This window comes from Notamacropus eugenii, chromosome 1, assembly GCF_028372415.1.
Source record: "Notamacropus eugenii isolate mMacEug1 chromosome 1, mMacEug1.pri_v2, whole genome shotgun sequence".
NCBI lineage: Eukaryota > Metazoa > Chordata > Mammalia > Diprotodontia > Macropodidae > Notamacropus > Notamacropus eugenii.
The window spans coordinates 357,289,518-357,307,542 of NC_092872.1; the positions used below are offsets into that span (position 1 = coordinate 357,289,518).

General features: G+C 37.7%; 1 long non-coding RNA gene across 1 annotated transcript in view; it reads left to right on the forward strand.

Moving 5' to 3' along the window:
- LOC140518281 (uncharacterized) overlaps positions 1-18,025 on the forward strand; it is a 105,671-nt gene that overhangs the window by 82,375 nt on the left and 5,271 nt on the right. The gene's annotated exons all lie outside the window — the stretch shown is intronic.

The window sequence follows — 18,025 nt, forward strand, 5'->3', positions numbered from 1 at the left end:
CCAAGATGGTTTTACCAGAGTGTGACTGCTGCACATGCTTCTTGGAGTCATAGATAAGAGTTAGATGACAGGTGGACACCAAAGATAGATGAACAGCCTTGAAAAGGCTTTGCAAGCCCTCCCACCAGAAGTGCTAGTCCTCACTAAACACTTCATACAATCTTTTAGGATTATAAATACAAAAGCAAAATGAGTTCCTCTCCTTTAGGAGATTACATTCTACTGGGTGTGATATAGCCTATACATAAATAAGTCAAATGCTGAGAAAATTCGTCAAGGAGAGAGCATCTACTATTGCAGAAGTCAGAGAAGGCTTTGTGGAGAAGATGACTTCAGAGTTAAACCTTGAAAAAATAAGACTTCTGAGAAACTATGAAGAGGAGGGAGTGAATTCCAGGGTGATGAGAGGTCTGTGTAAATGCAAGGAGGTGGAAAAAAGAGTCCTGAGTTGAGGGAACACTGACTCATCGAGTTTATGAAGGACAGTAGTACAAAATAAGATTTGAAAGGTAGATGGTGGTTAGATTATAGAGAGCCTTGAATGTTAGATGAAGTATTTATATTTTCTCTTAGGGTCAATAGGGATACCCTGAAGGTTTTTGAGCAGGTGAGTGACATGGTTCATTTGTGTTTTAGGAATAGTAATTTGGCAGCTATGTGGAGAATGAATTGGAGAGGGCTAAGACTAGAAGGAGAACTATGAAACTATTACAATAGTCTAGGTAAGACATGAGGTGTATCTGAAACAAAGTAGTAGCTGTGTTAATAGGGAAAAAAAGAAAAGAGAGATGCTATGAATGGTGACTGATTGGATATGGGGGATGAAAGAGCAGAAGGAGTCAGGAATGATTACAAGGATGTGAACCCAAATGACTAATAGAATGCTAATATCCGCAACTGGAAAAAGGAAGTTTGGAGAATTGGTCTAGTCACCCTCAGGTACACCCTTATCATTCCAATAGCTATGGACCAGTTCCAAATCCTATTCTTGGCTGCCATCTTTTTGGCTGCTACTTACTTACCAAAATCCATCTTCAGCATCCATTTTCAAATTATCATCAGTGTTAAAAATGTCACATATTACCAAGGCCTTTAATTTCTTGCTTTGTTATTTGATAGTCACTAACAATGCTTTGTAGATATTTTATGGGCAGTATCATTTGTCTTCACATGAATCGCTGGAAATACTGTAGGTATTGGTGGTTAAGTTTGAAAAACCAAATGGTTTTGGAGAATCATAAAATGTAAAAGTTGAAAATATACTTAAAACCATGTGCTGAAAGTTATGTTCACTCAGCATTGCATTGTTCCCATTCCTGCTTATCAATCAGTATTGGGAGAGGCTCTGGTGGGGAAGGAGACACCAAGTTTGTAGTTTTTTTATATCACTGGCTCTTTGTCATGCATCCCTACCTGCAAATTGTCATATTCTTGTTACCTCTGGGAGGAACTTAGATGCAAGGGCCCATCCTCTTCTGCTGAGGTGGACCTATCTGGATTATCTTACAGTTACTGTAAAATCTGTCCCCACCTTGAAGACATTGCTGTCTTCAGTGATCAGCTTGTCCATGTGTTGCTACCTTGACATAAAATCCCTTTAACTCTCTTTGTCCTAAATTTTGCCTTGTCAATCAGGATGAAAGCCCAAATAAAGAATTTTTCCTTTTAGCACATGGCTCTATAGGATGCTAGAGTAATAGGATGTTTTAGGGAAGGGAGATGGTGTGGTACAATAGAAAGCCTGCTTGCCTTAGAATGAGAGAAACTGAGTTCAAATCCAACCTCTCATAATTATTAATTGTTGATACTGCTGTTGGGGCCTTACTTTCCTCATCTATAAAATAAGAAGATTGCACTAAATGGATTATGAGATCCGCTTGAGCACCAGATCTATGATGCCAAAATGATCATGGAACATAGAAGGTCAGTTTAGAATTGAAGGGGCTACCCTGGAAAGTTATTTGGGCCTGGGAACTTGCCATTAAGAGAGGAATGATGCAGTATGGTCATTTGGATTCTAGTCCTGCTTCTGCCAGTATTTACTCATTCGATCCTAAGCAAGTCTGAGCCATGGTTGTCTCATTTGTAAAATGTGTTTTGAATAACTACCTCCTGAAGAATATTTTCATGAGGAACTAGCTAAATTTATCCTTAGTTCCTTCAGCCAATCTTCATATAAAATAGTTTCAAATCCTCTTCATCCTCCTGGTTAGTCTCCTCTGTATGTGTTCTACACCTCTGAATAGATAAATGGATGCCACTGAGTCCATGCATCCCAGTACTTTACTCATATTAAGGCTCTTTAACCCTCTCTCAGAGATTGTTTTATTTTTACATAGCATTCTGTCAACATGGAAAGACAAATGGCATTAAGGCCTCGGTTCCCACGTGCATAAAGTGATGTCATCCGACCAAACTATCGTTCATTTCAACATTAGCATTCTGTACTCTGTGTTCAAATGCTCCTTCTAACTCTGACATTTTGTGAGCTATGATACCAAGGTCCCTTATAGATCTGACATTCTATGAGTCTGTGACTCCTCCTTTCTTAGAAAAACAGAGTTATGGGGTCAATTCTTTAAGGCTATAGTTCAAGAAATTGCTCCTCAACAAAGACTGTTCATCCATTTCAGCACATGCAAATGAAGACAATGAAAAAAATCCATATAACCCAATTCAATTAGGTTCAGTGAGATGCATGATTGCGCGTCCCACCATTTCTGCACAACCATTTACTCCTAGGGTGGTGTGAGCAACTCAAGCCAGCGGTCAGTGAGACGCATAATCTGTCGGCTTGGCTGGGTGGCTGTCACTCACAGCTGCTGCCCACTGCGAATGGTGGCACTCCCTATATTAACACCCTGCTGGGATAATTCTTTTTTATCCTTTTTTTTTGCCACCAAGTGGGCCTGCCACCACAGTGCTGTTTTTCATCTTGTTAATTGAGTCATTTATCTCGTTAAAAGGTGAAACTTTATCAGGGTTTATGTGCCAAATGTGAGAAGGCATATTTAATGATACATCAAATGTTGGAGACAGGCAGGTGCCTCTATAGAGAGAACACTGCCTGAATGCTCTCAGGCAGGACTCTGCCAAGACAACTAAATTAAGTCCTCTTGATTAAAAATAGTATTGAGTTCCTAGGCAACAATGGAGTAGTAGTATGTCTGTTTCTATAGGTATATGAGCCTCTAAACCTATAGCTGTGTACTTTGTGATCTCTGTTACCAGTGTCTTAGAAAAAGCCCCTGATCGGAAGGCGAGGGGCTAGAGTTCTAGTATGGTCATGAAATTACTCTGGGACCACAAATGAATGACTTTATCTTTCTGTTCCTCAATTATGCAACTTCAACAATCTCTGTCCTGCTTTCTTCATACAGTTATCATGACAATCAGATGAGATAATTAAGGACAGACATGCCATATAAATACAAGGATGATGGATGCAAAGTCCAAGGCATCATGAAAATATAAAGAATTATAAATTCTACTAGTGTTATTTACAGAATTGCAAAGTTTCTGAGTTATAATGAACTCAGTGACTGATTAATTGAACCTATGGCTGAAGAAGAATCTTCATGTAACATACCTCATAAGCAGTTAGACAAACTTTGCTTGAAGACCTCTAAAGACCGGGCTGACTAACTCCCGAGGCAGTCCTGTTCTCCTAGCTCTCATTGTTAGGAATAAATTCCTGGCATCAAGCCTGAATCTGCCTTTCTGCTGCTTCCACTCATTGTCCCTAGTTCTTCCCTCTGGGACCAAGGAGTCTAATCCCTCTGTCATGTGACAGCCCTTCAGATACCTGAAGAAAGCTCTCATGTCATCCCTCAAGTCTTCTCAAAGCTATCTATCTTCAGGCTTTTTAGTTGCTCAGTTGCTCCTCATGGAATGGATTGGAGGCCCTTCACCATCCTGGTTGCCTTCCTCTGAACACTCTTCAGTTTATCAATATTTTTCCTAAAATGTGGCTCCCAGAAGTGAACACATTATGCCAGATGAAGTGGTCTACACAATGGAACTATCATCTCCTTATTCATGGATGTTTTGCCTATCTTAATGTATCCTAAGACCACATTGAGTGACTACTATTAAATCACCTATCACAATGTTGACTTGCATTGAGCTACATTTATTTAAAAATCCCCAAATCTTTTACAGGACACAGTGTGGCTCAATGTAAGAAAATTTTAAAACAGAGTTTAAGAATTTACCAAACTCAGTTCATGGTCAAATGCAGTCCTAGAACAATTTTTGGAAATTTGGGGTGGACAACAATTCAAATGTACCTACGTATGTATACATACATACACACATATATATGTATATATACGTGTGTGTGGAGAGAGAGAGAGAGAGAGAGAGAGAGAGAGAGAGAGAGAGAGAGAGAGAGAGAGAGAGAGAGAGAGAGAGAGACTGGCCACTAAGCTCAGCCTTCATGAGCATATGCAGAGTAATGAGCTGATACAATCCTTATGTGAATTTTGGGATGCTTGAAGATATTTTATAAACTGATTCTGGTCTGCTAAATATAGAATAAAGAGGACCATTTTTGATTTGTTGTGGAACCCAAACTGGGGAGTCAGAACATGGGTGCCTTTAAAAGATCTTTTTGGCAAAGGCTTTTTCTAGGTTTGTTGACAATGGAGAAGGATCATGAGCTGCTGAGGGTTTCCAGGTTTCTCATTTATCCTTTTTTCAAGCTTATTAGAATTATGGGTAAAATAAACTAGAATAGACTCTGATAGAAGAATGGGGTACACGTTTATTAATATAGCACACAATGTCTGGGCTTTGAGCAAATTCTTTTGTCTGCTAAGAGTCCTGGTCATATATAGATACAAATAACCAAGATGGTAACTAGAAATTATTTCACTTAAGGATGGGTTTAAGGAATTGGGAATATTTAGCCTGGAGAAAAGAATGCTTAAGAGGAAAGTAAATCTTTGTCTTCAAATATCTAAAGAACCTTAAGGTAGAAGAAGAAGAATGTTTGTCTTTTGCTACTCTGGTATGTAGAATTTGAACCAATGAATAGAGGGTAGTTATAAGGATATGGATTTTGGCTCAATACAAGAAGGAAATTTCTAAGAATCACAGTTGTCTGACAATGAAATGTGTTGTTGCCTCAATAGATAGTGAGTTCTTCATTACTACAAGTATTTAAGAAAAGGATGAATAATAATTTGTTAGGAATAGTAGAGAATACATTTATTCAACAGATGGGGAGTCAAATTTACTCTCTTTATGGGCACTTCCAACTCTATGGTTAAAAAATTCTTAAAGATACAGGTCCATTTCTGATAGGTGACTTTAAAAAAAAAATCAACCCAACATGCTACTTTTAAAATGATTTATTTTTAGCATTCATTTAAAAGGAGTTTCAAATTCTCTCCCTCTCTCTTACCCCTCCCACACCCATTGTGAAGGCAAGAAATGTGGTATCAATCATACACGTGGAATGATGCAAAATATACTTCCATTTTAGCCATGTTGAAAAAAAAAGTAAAAAAGAAAAATAGAGCAAGTGAAAAAAAAAATATGCTTCTATCTGCATTCAGACTCTACCACTTCTTTCTCTGGAGGTGTATAGCATATTTCATCATAAGTTCTTTGGAATTGTCTTGGAACATTGTATTGCTAAGAATAACTAAGTCATTCACAGTTCTGTGTTGTTATTACGTGTATACCATGTTCTTCTGGTTCTGCTCAATTCACTTTGTGTCACTTCATAGAAGTCTTTTCAGGGTTTTTTTCTGAAATGATTCTGTTCATCTTTTCTTATAGCATAATAGTACTCTATCAGAAGCATATATCATAACTTGTTCAGCCATTCCCTTGTAGATGGATATACCCCCAATTTCCAATTCTTTATCACCACAAAAAGAGTTGCTATAAATATTCTTATACATATCGGTCCTTCCCCTTTCCTTTGTTCTCTTTGGGATACGGACCTAGTAGTGGTACTGCTGGGTTAGCAGGTATGTATGGTTTTATAGTCCTTTGGACACAGTTTCTAATTGCTCTCCAGAATGGTTGGATCAGTTTATAACTCCACAAATAGCACATCAATGTACCAATTTTTCCATGTCTCCTCCAACATTTGTCATTTTTCTTTTCTGTCATATTAGTCAATTTGATAGGTATGAAGTTGTACCTCAGAATTGTTTTAATTTGCATTTTCTATAATCAGTAGTGATTTAGAACTTTTTAATATGATTATACATAGTTTTGATTTCTTCTGAAAACTGCCTCTTAATATGTTTTGACCATTATCAATTGGGGAGTGACTCATATATTTATAAATGTGACTTAATTATATGTATATATATATATGTATATGTATTTGAGAAATGAGGCCTTTATCAGAGAAACTTGGTGTATATTTTTCCCTGCCCCCCAAGTATTCTGCTTTCCTTCTACTTTTGACTGCTTTGGTTTTGTCTGTGTAAAAACTTTTACATTTAATATTATAAAAATTATCTATTTATATCTCATGATCCTCTCCGTTTCTTGTTTGTTCATAAATCTTCCCTTATCTGTGGGTCTGATGGGGAAAAATTTTCATGCTCCCCTAATTTGCTTATGATATCACACTTTATGTCTAAATCATTTACCCATCTTGACCTTATCTTGATAATGGCATGAGATGTTGGTCTGTACCTTGTGTCTGCCAAACTATTGTCTAGTTTTTCCAGTAATTTTTGTCAAATGGTTAGTTCTTACACCCAAAGCTTAGATCTTTGCATTCATTAAACACTAGATTATTATGGTCATGTACAACTATGTATTGTGTTTGAATCTATTCCTCTGATCTACTGCTCTATTTTTTTGCTGGTAACAGATTGTTTTGATGATTAACACTTTGTAATGCAGTTTGAGATCTGGTCCTTCTAGACGACTTTTCTTCACACAGTTTTACATCTATTCCCTTCATATTCTTGGTCTTTTTTTCTTCCAGATGAATTTTGTTTATATTTTTTTCTAGCTGTATATTTAAAAAAATTTTTTTTTGGTAGTTTGACTGGTATGGCACTGAATAAGTAAATTAATTTAAGTAGAATTGTCATTTTTATTATATTGGTTTGGGCTACCCATGAGCAATTAATATTTTCCAGTTGTTTAGATTTCTCTTTATTTGTGTGAAAAGTGTTTTGAAATTGTGTTCACAGAGCTCCTGGGTTTGTCTTGGCAAGCACCTTATATTATCTGCAGTTATGTTAAGTGAAATTTCTCCTCCTATCTCTTGCTACTGGACTTTATTGGTAATATATATATAGAAATACTGATTGGATCTATTTTGTATCCTGAAACTTTGCTAAAGTTATTAATTATTTCAACTAGTTTTTTCAGTTGCTTCTCTAGGATTCTCTGTGTATACCACCATACCATCTGCAAACAGTGATAATTTTATTTCCTCATTGCCTACTCTTATTTCTTCAATTTTTTCTTCTCTTATTGTTATAGCTAGCATTTCTGGTACAAAATTAAATAATAGTGATGATAATGAACATCCATGCTTCACCCTTAATCTTATTGGAAAAACTTCCAGCTTATTCCCATTATAAATAATGCTTGCTGATGGTTTTAGAGAGATTCTACTTATCATTTTAAGAAAAGTCCCATGTATTCCTATGCTTTCTAGCATTTTTTAATAGGAGGGAATGTTGTATTTTGTTTAATTACTATCTATTGGATAATCATGTGATTTTTGTTGTTCTGTTATTGATATGATCAATTTTGTTGATCATTTCCCTAATACTGAACAATTACCAGTGACTCACTTGGTCACAATGTATGATCTTTGTGATATATTGCTGTAATCTCCTTTGCTAGATTTTATTTAATTTTTTGCATCAATATTCATTAGGGAAATTGGTATGTAGTTTTCTTTCTTTGTTTTTACTATTACTGGTTTAGGCATTAGGAATTTGGTAGGATTCCTTCTTTGCCTAGTTCTCCAAATATTTTATACAGTATTGGAATTAATTGTTCTTCAAATGTTTGGTGGAACATGAATCTTTTTTCTTAGTGACACTAGGGACAAATGATACTGCTGGAAGAACTCTAGAAGCCAGTGCTAAGGGATATGAGTCCTAAGCAAGAAAAGTTGAGATCTTAGGGAAATAGAAAATGTTTTCATGCCCATTGAAAGCAATGGCTCTGGAAGAGAGGCAGATTTAGGAAACAAACATTGGCTTGAACATAAAGTATGTAAAGGGGTATATTGTCAAATAACATTGGAAAGGAATGTTGAGGTCAGGTAGTGGGAGACTCTAAAGACCATACTGAGTAGTTTATGTTTTATTCTACAGGTAATAGCAAGCCCTTGAAGGTTTATAAGTTGAAGAGTGATATAGTCAGACCTACAATTTCGACAGATGGTCTTGGCGGTTTTGTGAAGAGATTGGTTTGGAGAAGGTAAAAACAGGAAGCAGTGAGACAAATTAAGTTATTATAGCAGCCCACAGGAGAAGTGATTTCTAAAGTTGGGTAGTAGCAGTTTTATTGGAAAGAAGGGAAAAGATAAGAGGAAATATAGTAGATTTGTCAAGTGATTGGATATGGAGGATGAAGAAGAAAAAGTCAAGGATAATTCAAAGGTTGTGAACCTAGGTGACTGAAAGGATTGTGATATTCTTCATGGGAATGAAGAAGAATGGAGGCATAGTGAGTGTGTGGGAGATGGGGATGGACCTGTTGAGTCTGAGATGCTGAAGGGGTCATTCAGGTGGAGATATCCAGAAAGCAGTTGGCAATGTAAGACTAAAATTAATAACAGAGATTAGGGCTAATTAAATTATATTTGGGAATCATCTGTGTAAAAGCAATAGTTGAATCCATAGGAGTAGATGAAATCACCAGGAAGAAGAGGGTGTTTTAGGGATCTTGAGATCTACAGAGAAGGTTTGGAGCACCAGCTTTGGGAAGTATAATAGTGAATTGTGATGAATAAGAGGATTTCTTTGCACAAGGAAGATTCCAGCTGAAATTGTTGTTGTTCATTTGTTTCAGCCATGTGCAAATACTCATGACTCCATTTTGGGCTTTCTTGGCAAAGATAATTAGAGTGGTTTGTCATTTCCTTCTGTAGTTCATTTTACAGATGGGGAAACCAAGACAAGCTGGGTTAAATGGCTTGCCCAAGGTCACACAGCTGAGATTCAAATCTGAGGCCCAGTTTGAAGTGAGGAAGATGAATCCTTGGCAATCTATCCACTGTGCCATCAAGCTGCCCTAGTTCACCCAGCTGAGATTACATACCATGGATTTGTAATAGCCCCCATAAGCAGTATTGTGTGACTAGATGGCCATCTATATTCATCAGCTCAATAGTAGGAAAAGAATGTGGATAACCAAAGGCTTAGGTATGTCCTGGTGTGATCAGAGATAGGGAAAAGGGGATAAGAAATTCAAGAGAAGAGGATGATATGTCATTGGATTGATCTAATATTGGCCAAGACTTTTAAGGCAGGTAAGGGAAGTTAGAATAGGAGTAATGGACTGGGGGAAAGGGGAAGGTAGAGCTACTGAAGGTCATTTCAAGGACAACTAGACAGGAGGAGTGAGGTAGAAGGAGAGATGGAAGGACAGGAAGTTAGGATCAGAGAAGGGAGTTTTGAAGTTTATTATCAAAATTATGTGTGATGATGACATCTTAGGTATGACCATCCTTGTGGGTGACTAAGAGGAAGTAATGGTATACAAATGAAGATTGGTTTAAGAGATTGAACATGTTTAGCTTTGAGAAGAGAATATTTAGCAGTGCCTGGCACAGAGTAGGTACTTTAATAAATGTTTATTGATTGGTTCATTGAAAGGACACTGGATTTGTAGTCAGAGAACTATAGTTGAAATCCAGGATCCATATGCGTGACTTTGGAGAAGTAGCTAATCTCCCTGGGACTCAGTTTTATATCCCTAAAACGGGAGTGAGGAACTTAATGACCTGAAAGATTCTTTCTAGCTCTACATATTATGATTCTTTGATCCTATAAAGGACTTACATAAAGGAGGGATTAATTAGATTTGTTCTGCTTGGCTCCAAAAGGGACAACTAAAAGAAAATGGGTAGATTGTGAAGAGGGGAAGATTTTGATTTATGTGAGGAAAAAGTTCCCCGAAATCAGGGGTGTTCCAGAATAGAATTGAACTATCTCTATAGGTAGTAAGCTGTGCAAAACTGGGAGTTTTCAAATGGAACAAGGGAGGTTATAGAGAGGGTAATTGTTCAGACATAAGTTAGACTCAATCACCTCTAAGGGCCTTCCAACTCTGAGATTCTGAGTTTCTGTCAACTCCCTCCATGGCTGTTTAATTTGCTCAAACACTTTCTTTTCTCACTATTTCCTTCAATGGGGAGATGGGAGTTGTAAAGATCAAAGAAATGCAGCCCTTTCTAGGACAAAGCCAAATGCCACTCGATTGGCAACTTTCTCAAGCCAAACTCAGCAACACTGTGCCAAATATCACACTGATACAAGACAGCAAAGGCAAGCCTGGGGCTGCTTAGGCCACGAGATAAGGGGCTGGATCCAAAAATCCAGAGTTTGTGATTCCCATAAGCCATCAGAGTAGAGCTAGTTATAGTTCTCTTTTTTGCTTTTTTTGTAATTTATTCCTAAACCCTATCTATTGTTCTGGAATTTGAATTTTGAGTATTCATTACAGCTACTGACCCAGTTTCTTTGGATCACATTTCTATATTATCCAACTTTCATCTTCCTACTTGTTGCTCCCTCATTTTTATTCCTCTATTCTTACCCGTTCCAGAATGAACAACGTAGCAAGAACTTCCATCGAAATGTAGAAATTGGCCTCTTAGAAAAGTCATTTTCTTTACTGTACTGAGATTTGGTCTGAGGAGATTAGCATAGCCTTTTTGAAACTGGCCAAATCCACTTCCCCCAATCCCCTACTAATAGAAGAAAGAATTGACTGCATTGTAGTCATATTGGAACAAAAAGGCTTTCTTCATCTTTTCAGATTTCTCTCTCCTGATTCTTTCTGTGTCTTTACTTGTACCATCCATGTCAAGAATGAATTTCATGCCTCCTCCCCACCCCCTAATCATGTACCTGTTAAAATCTCTCCCTTCCTTCAAGGCCTGGGCCAAATGCCACCACTTCCTCCATGAAGCCTTCCTTGATTACCTGGGCTCACCTGGTTTCTTCTCCTTCAGATTTCTCCAAGTATTTGATCCTCTCTTGCACTTATCATACACCCTGATGTGTGTCCTGTGTACCTAGGAATTGAATAGGGCACATGTAGTTTCCTAGCCTGTTCCCAGCTTAGCATGTGTGCTAGCTCAGTGCTTCGAAGATAATAAATGACCCAGACACTCCCGATGGCCTCAGTACTTTTGGGATGATGAAGCACTTTCCTTATTGACCACTGAGCAGGAAGAGACAATGACTGGACAAGATGAATTCTCAGTATTTTCCTATTTCTAGATCTATGACCCTGTGATATGCTGACTTAGTGGATTTTTAAATAGGGAGTGTCTTCCCTCTTGACCTCTTCCTTTTATTCTTCAAGTGGCATTTTGTAACCCTTAGATTTCCCATGAGGCATAGGGGAAAGGTGATCACCCTTCCCCCGCTCTGGTTGTCATTTGACCATGAGATTATGGCAACTTAAGTCAATGTCCTACCCAGGTAAACCTGAGATTGGATTTCAGAGCAGTAACTCTCTCTTAGGTTTGGGCTTTCCCACCCAAGCATAGGTAATTAAACATTGACTTTGAAATGGACATATCCAGGCTTCCAGGTGACCTTGTGAATTTAAGCTTTCTAGAAGTCCTGAGTTCCATGGTCTGAACTATGAAGAAAGGGAAAGGAACAAGTATTTATTAAGTACCTACTATGTGCAAGACTCTGTGCTAAGCTCTTCACAAATACTATCCTGTTTGATAATAAGAAAAAAGTATTCTAGAAACCTTCCTCTTTGTCTTTTAACGTTCTCTGGGTACCAGTAAGCTACCACGGGCCACCCAACTATTATCATTTTCTCTTACTAAATGACTCTTCCACCTCCTTTTCTGATTACATCTTGTTGATATAATTTATTTTAATTCTTGAGTACAAATTACCAATGGTGACATGCTACAACTTACTTATATACTTCAATTCAGCTACCTTTCATTTTCATTATTTGGGGATGGCAGTGGTGATGGTGGTGATCCACATAGACTTGCCAAAAGAATATTGGTCCTGAAAAAGATGGGTTATTACAGTTTCTCAAATGAAGTCTAGCCTTGTCTTGGCCCCAAACATGATCTGACTGTAGCACCATGATCTATGTGATGATGCACTAACTTAGTGGGATTCTCATTGAACTACACATTATAATCTAAACAATGGGTATTCTTCACCTATTTGGTTTTCCTCCCCTGTGTGGACTGATGACTTGCATGTTGTTTTAGAGGTCATGAAAATCACTGAAGAGTCCCATAGCACTTTGAGGTTTGATGCAGTCAACATGATGTCATCTCCCATCTTTTTATTTATTTATTTTTCATTTGGACCAGCTCTTCCTATCTCACCCAGGCAGAAAATACAGTAGTCACTCAGGAACCTAAATGCTACTGCTCATCACCATCAGCAGAGAAGCTTTAATCTGTTCTTTTGCTTTGACCTGAGCCAGTTTGTCTCTCCTTAGCTAGTTAGGAGGCTCACCATATTTGTATTAGATGCCTAATTGGCATTAGTCTTATTAAAGCTCTGAACACCTTAATTCAAGAGATTATAGTCCTTAGCTCTTATACCTGGCTGATGTCATACTAAAAGAGAAGTATCTGGAGGGTCTCACAGTTTATATGGAATCCTTCTTCTCTTTGGATTCTGCACAGGGCATCCTTCATGACAGTGGTGAAAACTTTTGGTAAGCATACATTTCTTGCATGGAAAACATACAATCTGATAATGGCGATGCTGGTCCATTTTATCTGAGAAATGCAACACTATACTGAGTAAAGTGCTGGGACTCTGCTAATTGCTAATGCTCACAGCTGGCCTGTCAGATAGAGGTATATCTAAGTGGTTTGTAATTGACCTTTAGCTTTCAGGCCAAGTGTACAAGCTGGCTTTAATTCTTTAAAAAAATCCTTTTTTTTCCTTCTTCCTTGAGAGTATCTTCTAGTTTTTCTCCAGCCAAATGTCAGTAATTACCATCATCAGCTGCTAAAAGTAGAGAGTCAATAGAAGCGATAATTTTTAATAATAAGAAAGGAGACCAAATATTTTTTATCTACAAGAAATATTCCTTTCTTCTTTCTTTCATTTCTTCCTCCCTCCTTCCCTCCCTTCTTTCTTTCCCTTTCTGCTTTCCTCCTTTTCTCCTTTTTTCTTCCTCCCTTTTCTTCCTCTTTCCTTCCTTCTTTTTATTAAAAGTCTACTATGTGGTTTAGCCCTGTTCTCAAAGTTTTAAGGAATGCAGTGTAAAACATTCCTTGCCCACAAAGTTAGCAACTTCTTAACAAATATACACTCATATTCTCAATAAATATATTCTATATTTTAGGATTTTAAGGTCCCACTGAGGTCTGATACTGAAGATCCTAAGAACTTTTCCAGTTCCCAAAATCTGTATTTTTATGATTCTAAGGTTTTCCCCAGCTCTATATCCTATAGTTAAGTTCTAAGTTTCAAGAAACCATTTTGTGTGACAGTGAAAGAAATGGTCCTCTTTATTCTACCCAAGTATGCCTCTAGATTTGAAGACTGGCTCACGTGGCAGTCACAGATAGGTGAGAAACACATCCCATGTTTCTCATCTCAACTGTGAATAGAAAAAAAAAATAATCACATCTCAACTGCCGACAGCCAAAAGAATTTCAAGTAAAAGAGTCAAGCTCAGCTGTCGGCCCTCCCTTCAGGATGAGAGAAACGGAACAAGCTTCCTCAATTTGGGCTTTGTGGAAACTTCAGATTTCTAAATCCGAACAAAATCCCTTCCTTTTGAATTTAGCTTTTGTTATGGCATCAAATTCTTTGTTGGCTCTGTATCATCACATAATAATGTTACACTACTTGGCATGATCCTAAGTTGTCTTTTTTTTAAAGTCCAGGTACCAACCTTTGAGGCTGATAGAAGGGTATACATATTAAAGATGGGGATGTTTTCTTCTGGGTCAGCTAGTACAATTTCTGACCTTCTCGTGGTATCCAGTATAGGGTTAATGACTCAAGACTACAGAACCAAAGGTAGAGATGAGAAGAAGTGTTAAAGAGGTCTAGGGAGAAAGAGAAAGAAATAGGCATTTATTAAGCACTTACCCTGTGCTAAGTATTTTATAAATATTTCTCATTTTATGCTTACAACAATATGGGGAATAAGTGCTATCATTATCCCCATTTTACAGATGAAGAAACTGGGATGGAGAAAGACTAAATAATTTATTCTGGATCATAAAGCTAGTAAAATGTCTGAGGCTGAATTTGAACTCAGGTCTTCCTGATTCTAAGCCCAATGCTCTAGCTTATATTCCTAAATCACTTCATACTTTACAAAGCACTTTCTTTACAATAGCCCTGTGAAGGAAATAGTACAAGATGCCCCCAGTTTATCGATGTGGAAACTGAAACCCAGAGAGTTTGAGAGACTTGCCCAATGTCATATAACTGGTGTCAGAGCTAAGTGTCAAACCCTAATCTCTTGACTCCAAACCAGCATTCTTTGGAGCATACTTAGCTGCCTATCTACATTAAAAGCAAGTTAAACTCAAACATTACTTAGGAACTTAATATAAGAGGCCTTGTGAGGAGTGCTGGAGATGCAAAGACCCCTTGAATATCTTACATTCTATAAAGGGAACACATTCATATAAGTCATGGCACAAAACAGAATGCACAGGTGCCTCCCCCACCCCCAGTATGGGTAAAAAAGAGATCCAGATAAGCAGCCACTCAGTTAGTATTAGGGAGAGTTTAGGAAAAAGTTCATGGAGGAAGTGGTATCTGACTTAGACCTTGAAGGAAGATGAAGATTTCAACATGTTGAATGATGGAAAAGGAATGTATTTCAGGCACAAAGGATGATAAACACAAATAGTGAGGAGTGAGAGAAGCAGACCAAATCAGGAAATGGTAAATACTCCAATCTGACTGGACTATGTAGTTGAGTGAAGGATAAATTAGAGAGGAGATGAGACTGGAAGAAAAACAAGAAGGCCAGTCAAGAGATTACAACTTAAACAATCTTTGGATTTCATATTCTATATTCTATGATTCTAATTCCCTTTCCAGCTGACATCCCATGAATTAGAGGACATAATATTGACTCCAAAGAATTATAAGAATCCCACAGGAAAAGAAATAACTGTCAGGTACTGCTCCAACTATAAATATTTAGGTACACACTACGTAACATTGTCCACTGGTTCTATAAAAATGTGAGTTAGGTGAAACAATGTTATAGGGAACATTTGGTGTCATAGGAACAATGTTGTAAATGGAAGCAACTTTAGTCCAAGTGGAAAGAGCTGATGAGGTGGCTGATGACACAAAGCTTTGGGATCTGTAAGGGATAGAATCATTATTTCTTTCATAGATGAACACGTGTCACTTTCTACATGAATTTTTTCTTAAGCCAAGGTAGGTAACAACTAGGTGGCACAGAGGACAGCGCATTGAACTTGAAGTTGGGAAGACCTGAGTGCAAATATTGTCTCAGACACTTATTTGTTGTGTGACCCTGAAAAAGTCACTTAAGCTTTCTATATCTTAGTTTGCTCATCTGCAAAATAGAGAACAAAATCGTCTACCTCCTAGGGTTATAGTGAAGATCAAATGAGATAACATTTGTCAAATGCTTTGCAAACTTTAAAACGTGTATAGGTATTATTATTATTAATAAATATTATTAGTAATATTATTCCCTTCCTTCTCCTCCCCATCACCTTGTATTTATTTTGAATGTATTTTGTAAGAACATGGAAAAGAGAACAGCACAGGTTGGGCAAGTATGGATGGTTTGCATCTGTATCATCTCTAGAGCAAACTGTTGAGTCAATGAGCTCACAGAGTCATTTAAGCATGGAGAGTATTCTTTGTACAAACTTATATGGGAACATGTTGTCTCTCCCACATTAAAGTGTAACCTCATTGAGGGAGGGACCATTTGTTTTTGATTTTTGCATTCCCAGAACATTGCAGGTGATCAGTAAATGTTTATTGATTTATTGATTTGCGATGATGATGATTAAGGGCAATTAAAAGGGTTGAGAAGGAATACAGAGACCTTGGGGTAATCCAGCGAGGCCCAATGCAGGAACTAAAAGAATGACAAAGGTGCTCTGGAAGGGCCAAATCAAAGAGAAACTAGCTACCACCAAATTCACAGGGCTAGGCAGGAGACATTTGTATATTTAGAAAAAAGTGTTCATAAAAGGGCAAGAGGATCAATATGGAATCAATCACAAAAGGTAAACACTACAAGGAAGTAATTTGTCTCTAATGAAATCCAATCCAGCATGTGCTTTTTTTTTTTTTTTAAGTGCCTACTCTGTGCCAGACTGAGAGTCACTGTGCTGTAATAGGTGGAGACTTGAGCTTGGAGTTGAGATGATATGGATTTAAAGCCCTGTTTGACACTCCTTAGTTGGCTATGTGATTCTGGACAAATCATTTAATCTTTTAGGGTTCCAGGCAAGTCTTTCAGCCTATAAATTGTAGAATGGTTGTCTGTCTGCTTTTATGTAGGGAGTTTCATTTTCAGGATCCACACTGATCAAATCACAAGTCAAAATGTGTAAGGCAGCATGCTAGGGACTGGAAATACAAAAATAAGAGGAAAAATAGATTTTGCTCTCAAGGAATTGCATTCTAAACTGTTATACACATATACGCACATATACATGTGTGTATATATGTACACATATGCATATACATATAAAAACACACAATTATATATGGATATATACATATACATATATGTGCACACACATATTGACATACACATGCATGAATACAGACACATGCACACATTTGCTATGGTCTATGAGGTCAGATACACTCAATGACTGAATCAAAAAGAGGTGTGAGTGCATATATGTGTGTATGCATGTGTACATACATACATATCTATATCTATATCTGAAGAAGAGGGGAGAGAACAATAAGGGAGATTAGAAAAGGCTTTCCACAGAAGATACCAGACGAGCTTGACCTTAAAGGAAACTAGAGATTCCATGGTGGTAGAGAGGAATGTGCACATTACTGGCCCTGGAGTGAAAAGGGGGTGGGGAGGGGCAGCTGTGCAAAATTATAGAGGCAGGAAATAGATTGCTGGTTTTGGCAAATAGCAAATAGGTTAATTTGACTGGAACACAGAACAAACGAAGAGGAGTCATGTAGAGTAAGACTGGAAAGGTAGGCCAGATTGTGAAGGGCTTTAAATTCCAAGCTCTGGAACTTGTATTTTATCTTTGTGGGAAGAAGGATTCTAGAACAAGGGATTTATATGGTCAGATTTGTGCTTTAGGAAGATTATTTGAGCAGTTATGAAAAGGCTGGATTGAAGTAGGGAGAGAGAGAATAAGCCAAGAAGTCAGTTAGTAGGCTGCTGCAATGATTCAGGTAAAGGGTGATGAGGGTCAGAACTAGATGGTAGCCATGAGAGTTTAAATCAAGAACACGTAAGTTACACTGTGAAGGTAGACTTGAAAAAGCTTGGTAACTTGGCTGACAAAGCCTGGATTTTTTTTTTTCTTTTTTAGGTGGTAGGTGTAGCATCAATGCTATGCTCACAACAACCACTGTGGATATGCAGGTGTATTTCCAGGGTAAATTCTCAAAATATAAACTCTCTTCCTCAAAGACGAAACTAAGATATTTATTCAGATACCAGAAAGCCAATTGCACCATGGTAACAAGGAAGTTTTTACACATTATCAATAGAGGGAGGATTGCCATCCCCAAGTCTTCCTCTATCAGGCCTCCCCACAGACAAGCTCCCTCAGGTAGGCAAAATGTCCCTCTCTCACTCAGGCTAGCTGCTCTGCACTGCTCTGCATGCTGCCTCTCTC